The sequence below is a fragment of the Aricia agestis genome, chromosome 1, assembly GCF_905147365.1.
Source record: "Aricia agestis chromosome 1, ilAriAges1.1, whole genome shotgun sequence".
NCBI lineage: Eukaryota > Metazoa > Arthropoda > Insecta > Lepidoptera > Lycaenidae > Aricia > Aricia agestis.
The window spans coordinates 18,995,088-19,015,030 of record NC_056406.1 but is presented as its reverse complement, the minus strand read 5'-3'; the positions used below and the strand labels follow the sequence as shown (position 1 = coordinate 19,015,030).

The following is a 19,943-nucleotide window of genomic DNA, read 5'->3' as shown; positions in this document are numbered from 1 at the left end:
GGTATACGATTTTTATATACCACCGAATAGAAGCGAACAGTTTGTTTTATAAGAACAGAAATACAACATTACAGTGCTTTGATCTATCGATGATAGGAATCTTGTGGTAGCCATTTTTCTGGATATGACAAAAAAACGTTTGATTTTGTAGATCGCAAAACTGATTGCTTTCAATGACACTACCGTTTACGAGGTAAAGCAAAAAGTTCGCTTAAAAATTGTTCATCCAATTGTCTACAAATTACAATATTATGTAAAAATAATAAATATCTAAAACACAAAAATGTTCCAGTAGAGTTACATTATAATTCTTAATCGTTATAGCTTAATAAGTTTAGCTTACCTCAAAGAAGTTTCTTAGTCTCTTTCAGCTTTTACTTTATATAACTACTAGCTGACCCGGCGAACGTTTTGCCGTATAAATTATTTCTAGTATCAATATTTAAAAAGCAGATAAAAACCTATTCTCAGGTCCAACGAATGTACATACAAAATTTCATTAAAATCGGTTGAGGCGCTCCGGAGGAGCTTGCGAGCAAACACCGACACGAGAAAGTTTCACATAATAATTAATAATAATATATTAGATTCACTCACTCCTAACGCTATCAATCACAAAGAAGTGTTATTTGCAGTTGACATAACTTTGGCAATTATAATCGGGGCGAGCGAAGCGAGCCCAATAATAGTACCTAACACCTATATTCTACAATCTTTACATTTTGTGATACATGGAAAAACTGTCACGCCCATTGCTTTGTATGTTTAACATAGTAAGTGCTTTAACATAGTAATTTTTATTTATACCTATGTACCTAGATGCATTATTATCTAGTCTAGTCAAGGAGTGACGATGCGACACGAATATTGACATGGTGAATGTTGAACTTTCAGGATTAATAATATTGGATATTCACTGCAGCGTTTCTTAATTTCTAACAAAAACATTCTGAATACTAATTTTTAGTAGGAGCAAATGCACGAACCATTCTTTCAGGAAATAAATTCAAATTATTTAAGCCCCAGTAAAGACTTGACATCTATTTAAAACGAATTTAAGAACCTTAACATGGTCCAGTAGCCAAGAATGTTAAGAAACACGTGTCGAATTTCAAAAACTATCACCGCTTCGAAAGTTTTGTACGCCTCTAGAAAGGCAGAATGTATAGACACTTTTTTCCATTTCAGTCAACTCCAGTCTAAAATCTCAATTCAATCCATTTCAATCAATTTCACTTAATTGAATTCACTAAATTTCACTTAATCAAATTCAATAAATTTCACTTAATCAAATTCAATAAATTCCATTTAACAATTCAATAAATTCCATTTAACAATTCAATAAATTCCATTTAACAATTCAATAATTCCATTTAACAATTCAATAATTCCATTTAACAATTCAATAAATTCCATTTAACAATTCAATAAATTTCATTTAACAATTCAATAAATTTCATTGAACAATTCAATAAATTTCATTTAATAATTCAATAAATTTCATTAATAATTCAATAAATTTCATTTAATAATTCAATTTCATTTAATAATTCAATAAATTTAATTTAATAATTCAATAAATTTCATTTAATAATTCAATTAATTCAAATTTCATTTAATTCAAATTTCATTTAATTCAAATTTCATTTAATTCAAATTTCATTTAATTCAAATTTCATTTAATTCAAATTTCATTTAATTCAAATTTCATTTAATTCAAATTTCATTTTATTCAAATTTCATTTTATTCAAATTTCATTTTATTCAAATTTCATTTTATTCAAATTTCATTTTATTCAAATTTCATTTTATTCAAATTTCATTTTATTCAAATTTCATTTAATTCAAATTTCATTTAATCCAAATTTCATTTAATCCAAATTTCATTTAATTCAAATTTCACTTAATTCAAATTTCATTTAATTCAAATTTCATTTAATTCAAATTTCATTTAATTCAAATTTCATTTAATTCAAATTTCATTTAATTCAAATTTCATTTAATTCAAATTTCATTTAATTCAAATTTCATTTAATTCAAATTTCATTTAATTCAAATTTCATTTAATTCAAATTTCATTTAATTCAAATTTCATTTAATTCAAATTTCATTTAATTCAAATTTCATTTAATTCAAATTTCATTTAATTCAAATTTCATTTAATTCAAATTTCATTTAATTCAAATTTCATTTAATTCAAATTTCATTTAATTCAAATTTCATTTAATTCAAATTTCATTTAATTCAAATTTCATTTAATTCAAATTTCATTTAATTCAAATTTCATTTAATTCAAATTTCATTTAATTCAAATTTCATTTAATGCAAATTTCATTTTATTCAAATTTCATTTTATTCAAATTTCATTTTATTCAAATTTCATTTTATTCAAATTTCATTTTATTCAAATTTCGTTTAATTCAAATTTCGTTTAATTCAAATTTCGTTTAATTCATATTTCGTTTAATTCAAATTTCGTTTCATTCAAATTTCATTTAATTCAAATTTCGTTTAATTCAAATTTCATTTTATCCAAATTTCATTTCATCCAAATTTTATTTAATCCAAATTTTATTTAATCCAAATTTCATTTCATCCAAATTTCATTTATTGCAAATTTCATTTTTTCCAAATTTCATTTATTCCAAATTTCATTTAATTCAAATTTCATTTAATTCAAATTTCATTTAATTCAAATTTCATTTAATTCAAATTTCATTTAATTCAAATTTCATTTTATTCAAATTTCATTTATTCCAAATTTCATTTAAAACAAAACTTTTAATAGAAACTATTACTTTAATCAGTGGTTCACTCCACAGTTCTTAATAAGAAAATGATACTGTTGAAATTGGGTTTAAAATTTTCAGTGCACATACCTTTGGGTTTTCTGAATCGTTCATTCTATTAACTTTGATCAGTGGTTCACTCCACAGCGACTTTGATCAGTGGTTCACTCCACAGCGACTTTGATCAGTGGTTCACTCCACAGCGACTTTGATCAGTGGTTCACTCCACAGCAACTTTGATCAGTGGTCCACTCCATAGCAACTTTAATCAATATTGCACTCCATAGCAACTTTAATCAATGGTTCACTCCACAGCATTCATGAAAACAAAAATGATCTAGTTATTGAATCGACCCCTTGAAATTGACAATAAAAAGGATAAACTGCAATAAACAGATCTCATACTATCATATTAGCATAAACCATTTCGATTTCATAGAATTAGAATGTTAGAAAAGGCATTCCATACAATCGTTAGCGCGAAAATGTATCACTCTCGAAAAGAGTGAGCTCACTCATCTGAGAGCAGTGTGCCTTAGGACGCATTAGTATTTTGATATCGTTGTTCGATTTATCTATATTACTTGTTTGGTTATCTTTCCAAGCAAAATACTTGATCATGTCCAACCATTCAGGTCATTATTAATTATTTCATTTCTTTTATTGAACAAACAATTAGTTAAGTAATTCTATACCAAATATTTACATAATACATCATAGATAATATATATTAGCTAAAATCTTGCACATCACTAAAAAAATACTAGTTATGAATATTCTTTTTGGCGTTTTGAAATCTTGTAATAAAAAGGATATTTTATCAACTTCCATATTATGTAGGCTCTTTGCTATTCATAAAAATAAAAGTTATATTGGAGTAGTGTAATGCGAATTGTGTATAATTGCAGTTATAAGCAGTCCAAATGTGAACTACATGTGGTGTGCACTGTCGAAGAGTAGCCTCGACCAAGTGAAATTTATAGTGATGTTAAAATGTAATGTTAAATTCACTGTCGGAGAGTTGCCTCGACCAAGTGAAATGTGTAATGATGCATGTTAAAATGTAATCTTAACTCACTGTCGAAGAGTTGCCTCGACCAAGTGAAATGTGTAATGATGTCAAAATGTTATGTTAAATTCACTGTCGAAGAGTTGCCTCGACCAAGTGAAATGTGTAATGATGCATGTTAAAATGTAATCTTAACTCACTGTCGAAGAGTTGCCTCGACCAAGTGAAATTTATAGTGATGTTAAAATGTAATGTTAAATTCACTGTCGGAGAGTTGCCTCGACCAAGTGAAATGTGTAATGATGCATGTTAAAATGTAATCTTAACTCACTGTCGAAGAGTTGCCTCGACCAAGTGAAATGTGTAATGATGTCAAAATGCTATGTTAAATTCACTGTCGAAGAGTTGCCTCGACCAAGTGAAATGTGTAATGATGCATGTTAAAATGTAATCTTAACTCACTGTCGAAGAGTTGCCTCGACCAAGTGAAATGTGTAATGATGTCAAAATGTTATGTTAAATTCACTGTCGAAGAGTTGCCTCGACCAAGTGAAATGTGTAATGTTAAATTCACTGTCGAAGAGTAGCCTCGACCAAGTGGAAGGTATTATGTGTGTGGTGCGTGATTGTTACGTGTATCGAGTTCTTTCTACTCCGCAACGTATTTTTCAAATACCTCTTGTTGCAAAGTAATAATGACTGAATTAAATAATTTTATATTACTTGTAAAAATCTCAGATACTCTAATACTCAAGTAAATTAAAACATCTCATCTTCATTATAAGATATAACTCTCGAATGCACAAATTAATTTTTCATATAAAAATTTCACATTTGATAATCTAAAATTATCGAAAACAAAATTATTTCATTACAGTAAAAATCATTTCATAATAACTGTCGGCTCAATTTAAATAAACACACTTTATAAAGAAACATCAACTACACAAAAGAAAAATAGATAGGACATACCAATTATACTCACCGCGTACTAATTACTATTGTTAAAGAAGTTTGTTATACGAAGATGCTGTACTTTAAAACGATTTACCTCAATGTACGCAACATCTACATCGACTTTCAGAACACAGCTAATAATATATATTTGTATGGCGATTGCACCTTCATGATACTTTCAGCTGTTAACATACTTTTGAAAAATATTTTAAAAGTACCCTACATTCTTTTCATATTAATTGTATGTGAATATTTCAAATCATTGTATGCTATCATTAGATAACTCTTTTACTACTATTACTTTTCAGATTTCTTATCTGGGAGCATCGTTACACTTATGAGAAATAAAGATATTTAATCCCAGTTAAGAAATTTAATAATAAGTGAATATAAAGTGAGCGTACCTGGATTTTTCTCCCTCTTCTGAGATGATAAGAAACTGCATGATGACTTTCAAATACATTTATTCTACAATATTATACAGTGGTACACTTTCGGGCAGAGATTCCTCTTACAATTGTTCTTCCGTCAAAATTCGCATCATACTGCGCTCTTGGGGTATTTATACACAATTTTTACCCGTCAACCCCCACTCCAAGTGAAGCAAACGTAGCCTTGGGATTGCACGTTGTCAGTGTGGCCAGATTTAAATATTAAAACTACCATCTAATTTAGTCTAAAATAGTTAAGTTACAATAATTTAGTATTCTAAAAACAATAAACTAAGTACTGAATTACGTAAATCATAACAAATACATTAAAGATTATAAATAACTAAGTAATAAAAATTCTTTATACGCTTTCCAATTAAAGAGCTAATTCCAACTTACTAATAGATTTATGTAACTAACTTTCGTCATAGTTAGCGTACTAAATCGGGAAAATTAGTGTGGCTTCGGATCGGTGGAATCAGAAGCTTCTAATTAGTCTTCTTTTCAGGATCCTAATTAGGACGTCTAAATTTAGTAAGGTGGAAAGCCCTTAAAGGAGCTAAGCCTCGACGCGCAACAATTAGTTAACATTTTTGTTGGAATTTTGTAAGAAAAGATGGGCTTGAGCCCAGCCTCGCAACTAATATTGATTTGAACAAGACCAAAAATCTTAGGTTCGTTACCATGCACATGGGCGTACCCAGGGGGGCAGCCTCGTGTCACAATGTTAGGCCGCGTACTCCTCCGAAACGGCTTTACTGATTTTAACCAAATTTTATATGCATATTCAGTGGGTCTGAGAATCGGCTACTGGGTACTTATTATATTGATAAGTGCATTTGTTGAATAAATAATAGTAAATTATTACAACTCGAGACTGACGACGACAATTGTTTGTAGGACGGGATAGCGATGGACGTTGTCATGGTAACATACTTATTTAGTCACTTCAATAAAATAATATGGGTGAAATACTTGATTCATATTATGGCAAAGCAACATTTGCTGGGACAGCTAGTAATATATAAAATCACCTCTATATTTAAACGCTTCTGTTTCCCAGGAGACTGTAATCGGATTACACAGGTAAAGCCTAAAGGAAAAAATTACTAACTAATAAAATATACACGCCGGCAAAATTAGAGGAACATAACAAAATTTTAATTTTTCTTGAAAATTATTCGCTGTTTTTTTATATATTTATTTATTTATTTAATAATTGATGATTAAAAAATACAACTTGGCATAAAAACGTGTAAAATAGAAAAAAAATCAGCAAAAATCAAAAATTAAGAAAATCTTTGAAATTTCAATACTAAGTTTTTAAGTTAAATTCTCCATATTTAGTAAAGAAATACCATGTTAAAAGCGTATAATGCCTTCTGTGGATCTCAAGAGCGCCTGGATACGCCATTCTATTCTTGCATTTTGATTGTCAATAATTTCCATTTCCTGTGGGATATTCTCCTACTCCTCCAGTAGCGCCAAGTCGAGCTCCTTTTGGAGCCTGACTTGCCTTTTGGAGGCACATTTTGGAGCTGGAGTTTTAACTCGTACCGTTCACCTATTGATGTGCCACACGTCCTCAATCGGATCCACATTCGTAGACCGTGCTGGCCTCTCCACCTGGGCTACGCCAGCATCATTTACTTGCCAGTTTTCTTCAATATTTTATTTTTAAATGAGCTTAGAAACTATAAAAAAAAATCCTTTTTTATAGTTTCTAAGCTCATTTAACAGCCCGCGACCCACTTCAGTTCAAATTGTGGCCCTTTTTACCTATGTTCCGCATAATTTGCCGTTGTGTTTATAATCCCTCAATTCACAAAGCTCCGGGAGGGACACGAAATATGTCACTCACAGTCGACGCGCCGTCCTCACACTCCTCATAAGTCATATAATGTATGACATGTTGATTTCCCCAAAATATAAAACAAAGAAAAAAGAATTTCCGTCAATATTACCTTACTTCCGCCTCGGTGCTCGGTTTCGCAATTAGATTGAATGCGTGCATTAGCGGGCCCCTAGACGAGCAATTATATTGCGCAATATCACGAATTGCGTAATATTATTGACCGTCTAGGGATGATATTGAACATCGCTCGAATTCTGATTGTCAAATAAACTGTTCAATAAAATTGAAGCGTGATATTGCACAATACCATTGATCGTCTAGGGATTGACTTAAAATAAACGACAAGTATATTTATGCCTCACTTATATCGCCGCGGGAGAGCTGTCCTCGTAGTCGTGTATCTATCACCATCTATCACGGTACAAATTGTCGCAATGTTTAACCCTCCCCATGGAACGATTATTATTTTAAAAGCCATATTATAGGCTCGGCCATTCCCCGAATTTAACGAGACACTTAAATAAGAATTCTCTTTATGAAAAAATTAATAAATTTAACTGATGTTCATTTTATTAATATTTTCATAAATAGAAATCTTATTAAATTTGGAAAAAAGTTGAAGATACATTTTATCAATACAATCTGTGCCCAACTTTTAATAACAAAATTTTCACCAATAAGGAAAAAACCTTGCACGTTTTACCTGAACTTTTTAAGTGGAAAATTATAAGGAAAATCCCGGCTTACATAATAATTAATCAAAGCGTGCGAAATTTATTTTTAACGATAGAGGTCTACGCCATATCTACGCCGTAGACCCACGCGGCGACGCGTAGATGCGTAGAAACGAACATAATATTTTTCTCATTATATTACAAGGTTCAAACACTTACGGATTTTGTTGCGGAGCACTTTTATTAATCCCGATGTTTCGGCTACTTTACAGCGGCCGTGGTCACGGGTGGACTGAGATGACAGGCGTCCAATTTATTGAAGTTCTTCAACTACCCGAAGATTCATCAATTTTTGTTTGCGTTCCGATCTACGCAAAACGAACTTACAGTGTCATGAAGCCGAGGTTTCCTAGATTTGTGCTTTAGTTTATTTATCACTGGATCCCAACTAGATGGCAGCACCCAACCATATTCACGGTTAATTGCAGATGTCAAACACCGTAGGAACACCAAGTCCGCAATTTGTGAACACACACTGGATAAACCTCGCCATTACATAAGATTTGATAAGCCACAATTACTGGCAAAAGAAGCAAGATACCGCCCAAGAATGATACGCGAGGCCATTGAAATTAAAAAACACCCTAATTTTAACCGTGAAGATAGTTGGGTGCTGCCATCTAGTTGGGATCCAGTGATAAATAAACAAAAGCACAAATCTAGGAAACCTCGGCTTCGTGACACTGTAAGTTAGTAAACAAAAATACGTGCAATACTTTTTACTTGAAAAAAAAAAAAAAAAGGAACGTTGTGCAAACATTGTTCATGTTTCTGAGTCTTTGCATTTCACTTTCAATATGGATTCTTACTCGAGCAATATAATAAGTCCTTTCGGTTTCTTCTTGAAAGTACCTACTCGTTTTGTTTTGATCAAAATGGGGGCATAATAATTTTAACTTTTTTACCCCTTTTATCTAAAACTTGCTTTATTGAAAAACCTTATCATTCAAAACTCTATCTTCAGCTTCTAAAAGATCAGCTAATAAACCAGATGTAGTATCTGGTTTATCGTCATTTGCGAGTCACTGTTTCTTCCACCTGATACTTTGGATTTAAATGAAATATTCTATGAAACTATCACTGCAAGTTTTGTCGTCGGGTTTTGGAGACCATGGTGATCCATCAACACTAAAACAATAGTTAGGTACGGTACTCAATTAATATCCTATAATATGCTACTCAAATAAAATGGATTTGATTGATACTGCAATTTTAGGTTATATCGAATCACTTACTTTTTCATTTTTACAGCAGCTATCCGTTTATACCTGACCTAATTTCCGCCTAAATATGGCGGGAAACCAATGCAGCGGTTGTAATAATCCTATCAGAGATAAAAATTTTCTTCAGTGCAAATACTGTCTGAGTACCTACGACCTGTTATGTGCTAACTTATCGGGGAAAGACTTTAGCTCCATGTCGAAAGATTTTAAAAAAGACTGGCGTTGCCCGGCATGCAGTAATAAGATTCCTAAGAAAGATAACCAGAACACGCCTGTTCGTTTGCAAGCTACAACACAAGACTATCAACCGAATACTAGTGAAAACGTTACCTTGAGAAGAAATAACGTACAACAAACCCAACAACGCAAAGATAAACTCAATGACAAGCCTACTATTAAAGCTACCACTGAAGAGACTGTTGGCCTTCCTGACTTAGTACGTGATGAAGTTGTAACAGCTTTAAAATCTGAACTGCCCAAAATACTGAAAAAAATCCTGGAATCAGAACTCAAACCTCTGAAACAACAAGTGACGGAATTACTGACTTCTATAGAATTTGTGAATCAAAAGTATGATGAGATAAATGTTTTACTTAAGTCGCAGGAGGAAGAACTAGCTAATCTTAGAACTGAGAACAATAACCTAACTAAGAATGTCGCTGAACTCTCAAACCGTTTGTCAACTTTAGAGCAGCACAATAGAGAATCCAACATCGAAATACATGGACTTCCTGAGTTCAAAAACGAAAATCTCCCACAAGTAGTAACTCAGATAGCAAAGGTTGTCTCCTCGCAAACAACCGATAGCAATATTTTCTCCTGCTTCCGAGTGGCCAAATTGAACGCAGGTAGTACTCGACCGCGTTCGGTAGTTGTCAAAATGCAAAGCCCTCGCTCTCGAGATACACTTCTTGCTGCTGTATCTAAGTATAACAAGAATAGTCAAGAAAGACTAAATACCAGTGTAATTGGTATTGGAGGAGAAAAGAAATATCTTTATGTAAGTGAGCACCTGACACCTGAAAAAAAATCGCTGCATGCTGCAACTAGAATTAAAGCAAAGGAACTGTCCTATAAATATGTGTGGGTGCGCAACGGCAAAATATTTATTAGAAAGACAGATTCTTCTCCTGCTAAAGTTATAAATAACCAGACTCAATTAAATAACCTGCAATAATGTACTTTATGTGATAATCAAAAACATGCATTTTGATTTATGATTAACCAACTATAATGCTCCACATTTACTATCAAAACTTGCGCGGAATGCGAACAAAAACAAACGATATCTTTAAAAATATTTTAATACACAACTACGACATAATCATCTTTACCGAAACATGGCTAAATGAAAAAATTCATGATTCCGAATTTATAGATGACAGGTACCAAGTATATCGTCGCGACCGTACTGTATCACAGTTCTATAACAAAAGTGATGGAGGTGGTGTACTTATTGCAGTTAAAAAGACTATTAACAGCTTGCGGCTTAATGACAAAGAAAGTGCATGTGAGGACTTATGGATTCTATTAAACCTGCGAAAGGGTAAGAAGATGAAGAAAATAGGTATTTGTGCTGTTATATGTATACTCTCTGCTTATCTGCACCAAATAAGCATAACGAACTTTCAACATTCCTAGATAATACTATAAATAATTTGACTAATAAACTTGATGATATTGTAATAGTGGGTGATTTTAATATGGGCTTTCTTTCCTGGAATAAAGGAGTGGATGGTAAGACTCTTGTTGCTGATAACTATCAAAATAATTTAGGCTACGCTCTTACTGATTTTATCTCCTTGACTGGGTTAAATCAAAATAATTCTGTAGTGAATAAAGATAATAAAATTCTAGATTTAGTACTAAGTAATTTGGAATGTCATGTTAATGAAGCATATTGCATAAGCAAATTAGATCCTTACCATCCACCCCTTGATATAGAAATTTGTATTAATTCTGATAATACTAGTGTAGAAGGCGTCCCCAGATGTGACCATAATTTTTATAAGGCTGACTATAGTGAAATCACATCCTTATTGAACGACGTGAGTTGGTCCGAAATATTCTCTTCTTGTAAGAATGTAGATGATATGGTGCAGAAATTTTACGAAGTTCTAAATGATGTTATTAGTAAACACGTTCCGAAACGCAAACCACATAAAGCAAAATATCCTATATGGTTTACAACTGATCTAATAAATTTGTTAAAAGAAAAAGAATGTTTAAGGCGTAAAGCACACAAATTTGGAAATCCACGCGACCAATACGAGTATGAATTGTTACGAAAAAGGTGTAAGAAACTAGCTAATTTATGCCACAAAAACTATATAGAATCTGTAGAAAATAGTGTCAAATATAACCCTCGTGCTTTTTGGACTTTGAAGAATTGTGCGCGTGCTTTAGTTCAGCCTCTGAAAGAAATTTTCAATAAGTCTATTACATCCGGTGTTTTCCCAAATGAATGGAAAAAGGCGCGAATAGTGCCGGTTCTAAAGAAGGGCAATAATAGCGACGTCAAAAACTATAGACCCATATCTATTCTATCCTCTTTTGCCAAAATTTTTGAGTCCATCATCTGTACGATACTGGTCAATCAAGTCAAACCACTACTCTGCGATCAACAACACGGGTTTCAAAGTAAAAAATCTGTTATCACAAATCTCATTTCGTACTTAACTCCTATTTTTGAAGGAGTTGACAATGGAATGCAGATAGATTCAGTGTATACGGACTTCGCAAGCGCATTCGATCTTGTTGACCACAAAATACTTATCAAGAAATTGAATTCCCAGTACGGGATCGATGGAAACATGTTAAGGTGGTTTGCGTCTTATCTGCATCGTCGTGAGCAATCAGTAGTAATAAATGGACACGAGTCGGTAAAATATATCGCATTATCAGGGGTGCCACAAGGTTCACACCTTGGTCCGATCTTGTTCCTTCTCTTTATCAATGATATAATTACCTGCATACTTCATTGTCATTGTTCCCTCTTTGCAGACGATATGAAAATATCCCTGCAAATAAATTCATTGGCTGACTCGCTAAGGTTACAATCAGACCTTGACAGAATATACATGTGGTGTCTCAAGAACAATATGAAATTGAACGCCTCCAAATGTCAACACATAAGGTTTACTAAGAAAAGAAAGGTTTTTCCTACAACTTACCATATCAACGGGAGTACCATATCTGTTTCATCGACCGTGAGGGACCTAGGCATTCTTATTGACTCAAAATTAAGTTTTATACCACACTATGACTACATGGTAAATAAAGCCGCCAAAACTCTTGGATTCATAAAACGAAACTCGCGTGATTTCAAGCGTCCATATACGAAAATTCTTTTATTTAAAAACTTTGTCCGTAGTATTTTGAAGTTCGGAAGCGTTATTTGGAATCCAATGTACAATGCCCATTCACAACGTATAGAATCCATTCAACGCTCCTTTACCAGATATCTTGCCTACATCTCCAATGAGGTTAACCACCGATGCTCGTACGATGAAAGGTTGACTGAGTTTAAAATGGATACGCTGTCACGACGAAGACGTATGATGGACATGGTATTCCTACGTGATGTAGTTATAGGCCGAATTCCCTGTCAAGATCTTCTTGAAGGCATAGCTACGAGTATAACAGTCCCTAAGCTGAGTGCACGACGTAAACCTGTAGGAGTATTTAATACCCCGAGGTACAAAACTAACTTGGGACAAAATAGTCCTATAGTGAGACTCCCGGCTACCTATAATAAATGGCACAGAATTTTGGATCTAGATATATTTCATGCCCAACGCGCGTTGTTTAAAAGGAAAATACTTGAAGTAACCAAAGACTTTTTTTTTTTTTGTTAATTCGTCCCGGTCGGGACAGGCAAAGGGAGCGTTGCCCATACAGCCATTTCTATGTTTTCTCTATTTAATGAATGATAGTGAAGGCCGAAGCCAATTCTTTTATATTAACCATCTGAAATAGAGTTTTCATCAGGCCGAAGCCAATTCTTTGATATAAATAATATAAATAATAAGTTTTTTCATCAGGCCGAAGCCATTTCTCATGTTTTGATAGTATTGTTTTGTATAATTAATACTGTCCCTTCTTCAATTTGACATATTGTCGTCATTGGTTTGTCTTGACGTGGTCTTGACTCTTGACAGATGCCTAAAAAGGCTAAAAAGTCTGCTAATAAACAGTTCAAAGTTATGTACATTAAATAATATTTTATTACTAAAACTAAGAAAAACGAGATGAAAAGCAAATATAAAAGAGAATTATTTACAACCACAAAGTACTTATATATAATTAGGAAATTTACAACACATAACCGTTACGTTACTATATACAATCTCAAGGTATATAGGTAATGACTGGTGAGTACCTATTTAATTATATATCACCAATGGTAGAAAGGACGTACTCATATATTGGCTTATAACAATCGGGTGTTTTCAGAAGCTGCTGAAGGGAGTGCGGGATGGCTTCAGCAGTTTTAAAGATATCCATCAAGTGATTAATAAAAATAAATCTTTGAAGAGTAAAACTGTTACAAGTAAAGAAAATATGATCCAAGGTTTGTTCAGAATGATTACAGTAATTACAAACGGGTGAAGACAATATATTCAATCTATGAAGATGAGCATTAAATCGACAGTGACCAAGTCTAAGACGGCAAATAGTAGAATAAAATTTCCTGTCATGAAATGAAACACCTTTAGTAAACCATGGGACTGACAACTCCTGTTTAATCTTAGAATACCATTTTCCTTTGGTTTCCATGGTCTGTTTCCAAAAATTTGTAAATTCGATTTTAAAGGTTTCTTTTATTTTGACTAAAACGTCAGATTCTGGAAGACATATGTTTTTAATACAATGCTCCTGAGAACAAGTAGTTATAGCTCTTGCTAAAAAATCGGCTTGTTCATTTCCCTTAACACCAATATGTGACGGTGACCAGACTAAAACTATATTTTTTTTGTTTAATGTTGTTAATTTTGTATATTTTTCTCTAATATCATAAATAATATAGTTAGTTGTAGCACAAAATTTGGGGTTATTTAAGTTTTGAAGAACGCTAAGACTATCGGACACTATAATCCATTTATCATAAACTTGAGTTTCAATATACTCTAATGCAGACAGAACTGCTAAACACTCAGCAGTAAAAATACTTGTTAAATTTGGAAGCCTAATACCATATCCTTTCTTATCCTGTTTAATATATATGGCTGCTGATACCGCCTCAGAAGTCTTTGAACCATCAGTATAGACTTGTTGATAACCAACTAGGTTACTTAGTAAAAGGTAGACATCTTCTTTGCACTTCAAAGAATTATCAATTACAATTTTTAGTGGAAAATATTTAGAGCTAAATGTGCTCATATAGCAAGGCCATAAGTCACTTTCATATAAGTTATAGTCTTGCTTTATTTTTACAATTTCAGGTAGGTAATGTAATAAAATAGAGGAAGAAGAACCACTCTGCAATTTTACAAGAAGAGGATGATTTTTAATGGATGAAATTCTCAACAAAAACCTGTATATTAAATATTTAAAGCGAATTTTCAAAGGAGGGATGTTACATTCAACCTGCATTGATATTATGGGTGTGGAACACATCGCACCAAGCACAATCCGTAAGCACCTATTTTGAACTTTATCTAGTCTATCAACAAAATGTGGAATAGAAGCAAAGCATACATAACCATATTCAAAATGGCTTCTTACAATAGCCTTGTAAAGAATTAATAAAATTTTTGGATCAGCTCCCCAATATGTGCCTGCTAAAGACTTTAATATATTGCAAGCCTTTAAAGCCCTGTTTGCTAAGTAATCAATATATTTATTAAATTTGAAGGAGTTCTGAAAAATCACACCTAAGAATCTAACAGTTTTGTCAACTGCTAACATACTATCTCCATATTGTAGGACAATGTTTGTTGTTTTGCTAGGTTTTTTTGAAAAAACTAAAACTTTGCTTTTTTCAGAGCTGATGTCCAAGCCCAGATCATCATAATAGGCCTTAAGGCCAAGGAGAGCAACTCTGAGATTTTCAATAGCTGCAGACAACTTGTCTGCAGTACAATATATAGTTAAGTCATCTACAAACTGTAGGTTAGTAATGTTTTGACCTAAGACAATATTTAACTTATGTATATACAAAATAAATAGTAAAGGACTGAGAATTCCACCTTGACTTATTCCTTTGTAGGAATACCTTGGACCAATCAGTTTATTTTCAAATTTCACATATAATTTACGACCACTAAGAAAATGATACACCCAATTTACCAATTTTTCAGGTAATTGTAAAGAAGTTAAAATAATTGAAAGTTTTTCCAAATTGACATTATTATATGCGCCAACAACATCAAAGAAAATACCAACCAATATTGAATTACAAGACAGAGCATTGTGAATGTCCAAACAAAAATGACTCAAGCTCTCTCTAGCCGAACGGCCACGCCGAAAACCGAACTGATTACTAGGTAAAATATGATTTCTTTCTATAAAAAATTCCAATCGCTGTTTAATAAGCTGTTCAAATATTTTGCCAACGCAAGAACTTAAAGTTATAGGTCTATATGAATCTGCAACATTTATATCCTTTCGGGGTTTTAATATTGGAACGAGACAATCTGTTTTCCACTGTTCAGGAATCATGGAATGGCACCACAATGAATTTAATAGATTAAGGAACAACTTCATATTTTTGGTGTCTAACAATTTAAACATTTTGTAAGATAAACAATCTAGACCACAAGCAGAATCTTTACGAGATTTTATGGCTGCTTTCAGCTCTTCAAATGTAAAACTATCTACTAAAAAAGAATTTGGAGATGTTGTCACATTGGAATTACTGTTCTTATAATTATTTGGTACTGTATCTGGAGTATATTTATTTAAAAACTGTAATATCCATTCACTATCAATGAAACTACTTCTAGGTGTATAACTTCGGTTGAATTTTTTAATTTTCATCCAAATTTGGCTCATAGGAGTTAATCTACTAACAGATTTACAAAAGTTTTCCCAAGAAAGTCTTCGCTCTTGTTTCAATACGCGCTTTTTATGCGCCTGAAGACGCTTAAATTCGACAAAAGTTTCAATACAAGAATTCGCTTTAAACCGCGCATAGGCTTGACGACAATCATGTACAGCCTTGGAACATTTTTCATTCCACCATACTAATGGAATTTTAACTTTTTTTTTAACGTCACTACAGGCAGAACTTTGAGAAACAGAATTAGCAGTTGGGGTGCAGAACTTAGGCTTATTCAAACCGTTGATAAATGTGCCACATTTATCAACAGTTTGAATTATAAGCGCACAGAATCTATTATAACTGTCGATTAAATCGCATGTTTCAATTTGAAATTTTTTTAATTTCTGATTAACAGTTTTTTCATACAAATCCCAATTTACTGTTTTCAGATTCGTGTGAAGAGGAAAACTTTCAAATGTCTGTGGCAAGTTACTATGGGGAGAGAATGATGGAGAAAGATTCAATGTTGTCAGAGTTGGTAAATGATAACTACCTAACGAGTCTGAAGAAACTTGCCATTCACAAAATAATGCTAACGACGCCGAAACAAAAGTCAAATCTAGTGCATTTGGCTTCCATCTATGCGACCCTACAGTGGTTGGACGTCCATCATTCAAGAGAACCAAATCATTCTCATCAGCGACATCAACAATATCTCTCCCTCGCGCGTCAACTTTGCCGCAACCCCATAAAGTATGATGCGCGTTAAAGTCTCCAGCCAAAATTATCGGTTTCGGAATAGTCTGTATTAAATCATTAAATTTTTTCTTATTAAATTCAGGAGTACAGCTGCCTGGGCTGTAAAAACTTACAATCGAAATTTGTTTCTGAAAAATTTGAATCTGAACAACAATATTTTGTAAAGAATCATCATAAAATGTATTAATTTTGTTATAGACTATAGTGTTATGAATTAATATGGCTACTCCATTGTGATTATTACCACAGTCATTTCTCACAATAGAGTATCCTTTCATGTTAAATGTGATATGTGGTTTGAGCCACGTTTCACTAATTATACAAATGTGGATGGAATTATCTAATAGAAATTTTTGTAGTTCATATTTATTACTTGGCAAGCTTTGACTGTTCCATTGCATAATATTTACTTGGGCAGAGAATGTGAAAGATTGTTATTTTTTTCTTTTATAGTTTCTTTGATTGTTTCTGAAAGAAGCTGTGAGTTTATGCTTGCATTTTGAGTCTTGTTCAGAGTAATAGCTTTAATTAAACATTCTGTGAGTAACGTAAGTGCGTTTTTATTTGAGAGAAGTACATTTAATAAGTCTTTACTATTTGTGTTTTCATTCAATGAAGGGAAATTTTGTAATTTATTATTAAAAAGGTCTGCATATGATGTAGTTGTATACTTTTTTTTATTTTCTTCTAATTTCATTTTTTTAACTCTACATTCTCCAGATATAGATAAATGGCTACCTTTACAATGTACGCAAACAGCTTTATCTGGGCTTTGAGTACAGTTTTTATAATTGTGAGCCTCGGCACATATCGAGCAACGCTCTGCATTCTTACAAAACTTTGCTAAATGTCCGTATCTTAAACATTTATAACACTGTTTCACTGGTGATCTGAAATCGCCACATATTTATTAAAACATATTCAGGCAATGATGTAGAGCACGAAAATGTAATTGCCACTGATTGCGTTGGTTGCAACTCAAAGCTGTTGTTAACCTTGGCTTTTCTCATTATTCTACGTACACATATTACCCTTTTTGTACTACTCGAAATTGCTTTATAAATTTTTTGATTGGACATTTCGGTCGGTACGGAGTTGATGACACCAGTCAACTCCGTGCTACCAGCTGGAATGCTTGCTTTTAAATTTTGGTCTCGTAAAAAAGTAGTATTTTCAAGAAATGCGTTAGCTAAGTTCGGCCGATTAAAATAGACTCCAACTTTGAATTTATTAATTTTTCTCAAGAAAGATATTCCCTTAATCGATTGTTGGAAAATACGACTTAAACCCATGAGGTCGCGAGTACCTATAGGAGTTTCACCTGTGCTTTCCACGAAGACTACAAATTCAAATCCAGCTGCGCTGTCCTCTGGATAGCGACGGCTGTAATCATTTACTCTATAAGGAGCATATTTGCTAAATTCCTCTGTGGGCTCAGACTGTTCAGAGCTACTCGACTCAGCCTGATCATCCACCGGACTAGATGATATTGGTCTCTTCTTCTTCCGTTTGGACGGCCGCTGAGACATCGCGGCGCGCCTGGTCCCGTGAAGGGACTTTTATATAATTAAAAAACTTACCAACAATACGAAGAAATAATTATATACAATTAAAAAATATATACAATACGACAAATATCCTACAATTATGCAACTTTTTACAATAAAAATCAAATTAAATTTTCAGTGCTGAAAAATTTTCTACTTTTCCCGCCACTCCCGAAAATCGAATCTAACCAAAGACTGTATAATTGGTAATAATTTGTGATATTTTATGACATTCTGATATTAATTGTGATTCTTGTCTGTGATTTATTGTTATTTTTTTATTTATATAGGTACTTTATTAATAGTGACATTTTTTTTTATCATTTTGTATATTTTAATTTTTTAGTTAATTTTGTAGCTGGTATATAGGGACATTTTAGATATTTTTAATTATAATAATGAATTATTTTATAATATGGTATTCGAGTAGTTAAATTTTATTTTATTTTATTAATTAAGTACATACTTAAATTTTATATGCTTATTACTTAAACAAAAACATTTTATTTTATGAATTAATTAATTGATTTTTATTATTATAGAATATTATTGTACTTTAAGACGAATATCTAAGCAAATGACCTTGGACGTTTGACGCGGAGCGCCATCTGTTTATGAATCAATGTAGCAGTAGGAGGTGTAGGTTGCTACGGTAAGTTACATAATATTTCCGCTAGATGTAGCATTTAGCAATTTATTTTGCAGAGGTGGGCAGAGTAATAATAAACAGAGACTACTTGTTTTTTTTTTTCGAATTAATAAAATAAAATAAATATGTACATAGAATACTTTTTTATTTTATCCCCTTTTAACCCGTATTTTATGTATGTCCCGTATTATATGTATGTCGAATACGTCTCAAACGATTTTCATGATATTTGGAGTGGGGGAGGTTTCAGGGGAGAAGACGCGGAGATGAATGTTTCATTTTTTGCCACTGATATAGAAGTCTTTCAGCTTTTTCTACATTTTTGTTTCCCAGAATTCCTCATCACGATGGATTATTTCCGTTTTAACTGGAAAGTTTTTGCCAGACTATATACCAAAAATGCATTTTTTGCTTCTGGTTACATGAAGCTGGCCCTTTATTTGGTAGAACCATGCGTGGTTTTTATTTATTACAAAAAAATAAAAACCATATAGAAGTGCAATCCATATAGAAGTCTTTCAGCTTTTTCTCCATTTTTGTTTCCAAGAATTCCTCATCACGATAGATTATTTCCGTTTTAACTGGAATGTTTTTGGAAGACCATATACCAAAAATGCATTTTTTGCTTCTGGTTACATGAAGCTGGCCCTTTATTTGGTAGAACCATGCGTGGTTTTTATTTGTTACAAAAAAATAAAAACCATATAGAAGTGCAATCCATATAGAAGTCTTTCAGCTTTTTCTCCATTTTTGTTTCCCAGAATTCCTCATCACGATAGATTATTTCCGTTTTAACTGGAATGTTTTTGGAAGGCCATATACCAAAAATGCATTTTTTGCTTCTGGTTACATGAAGCTGGCCCTGTATTTGGTAGAACCATGCGTGGTTTTTATTTATTTGTAACCCGCCTTTGGTTTTTTTTATAAAACGTTAATTGTTTATCATTTATGGCTTTTTCTACACCAACATTGTAACAACATTTTGGGCACTTTATTTCTACTATA

General features: G+C 32.5%; 1 protein-coding gene and 1 long non-coding RNA gene across 3 annotated transcripts in view; both read left to right on the top strand.

Moving 5' to 3' along the window:
* The window catches only part of LOC121740277 (muscarinic acetylcholine receptor M1-like), a 371,436-nt gene that overhangs the window by 221,929 nt on the left and 129,564 nt on the right, over window positions 1-19,943 (top strand). The gene's annotated exons all lie outside the window — the stretch shown is intronic.
* LOC121740297 lies at window positions 13,333-16,821 on the top strand. Of its 2 annotated transcripts, none has more exons than XR_006037626.1 (6): window positions 13,333-13,371; window positions 13,457-13,571; window positions 14,443-14,634; window positions 14,986-15,112; window positions 15,301-15,486; window positions 16,433-16,821. It is a non-coding gene; the product is annotated as an uncharacterized LOC121740297 (long non-coding RNA). The 2 variants fall into 2 exon arrangements; XR_006037625.1 differs by having other exon boundaries at window positions 13,454-13,571.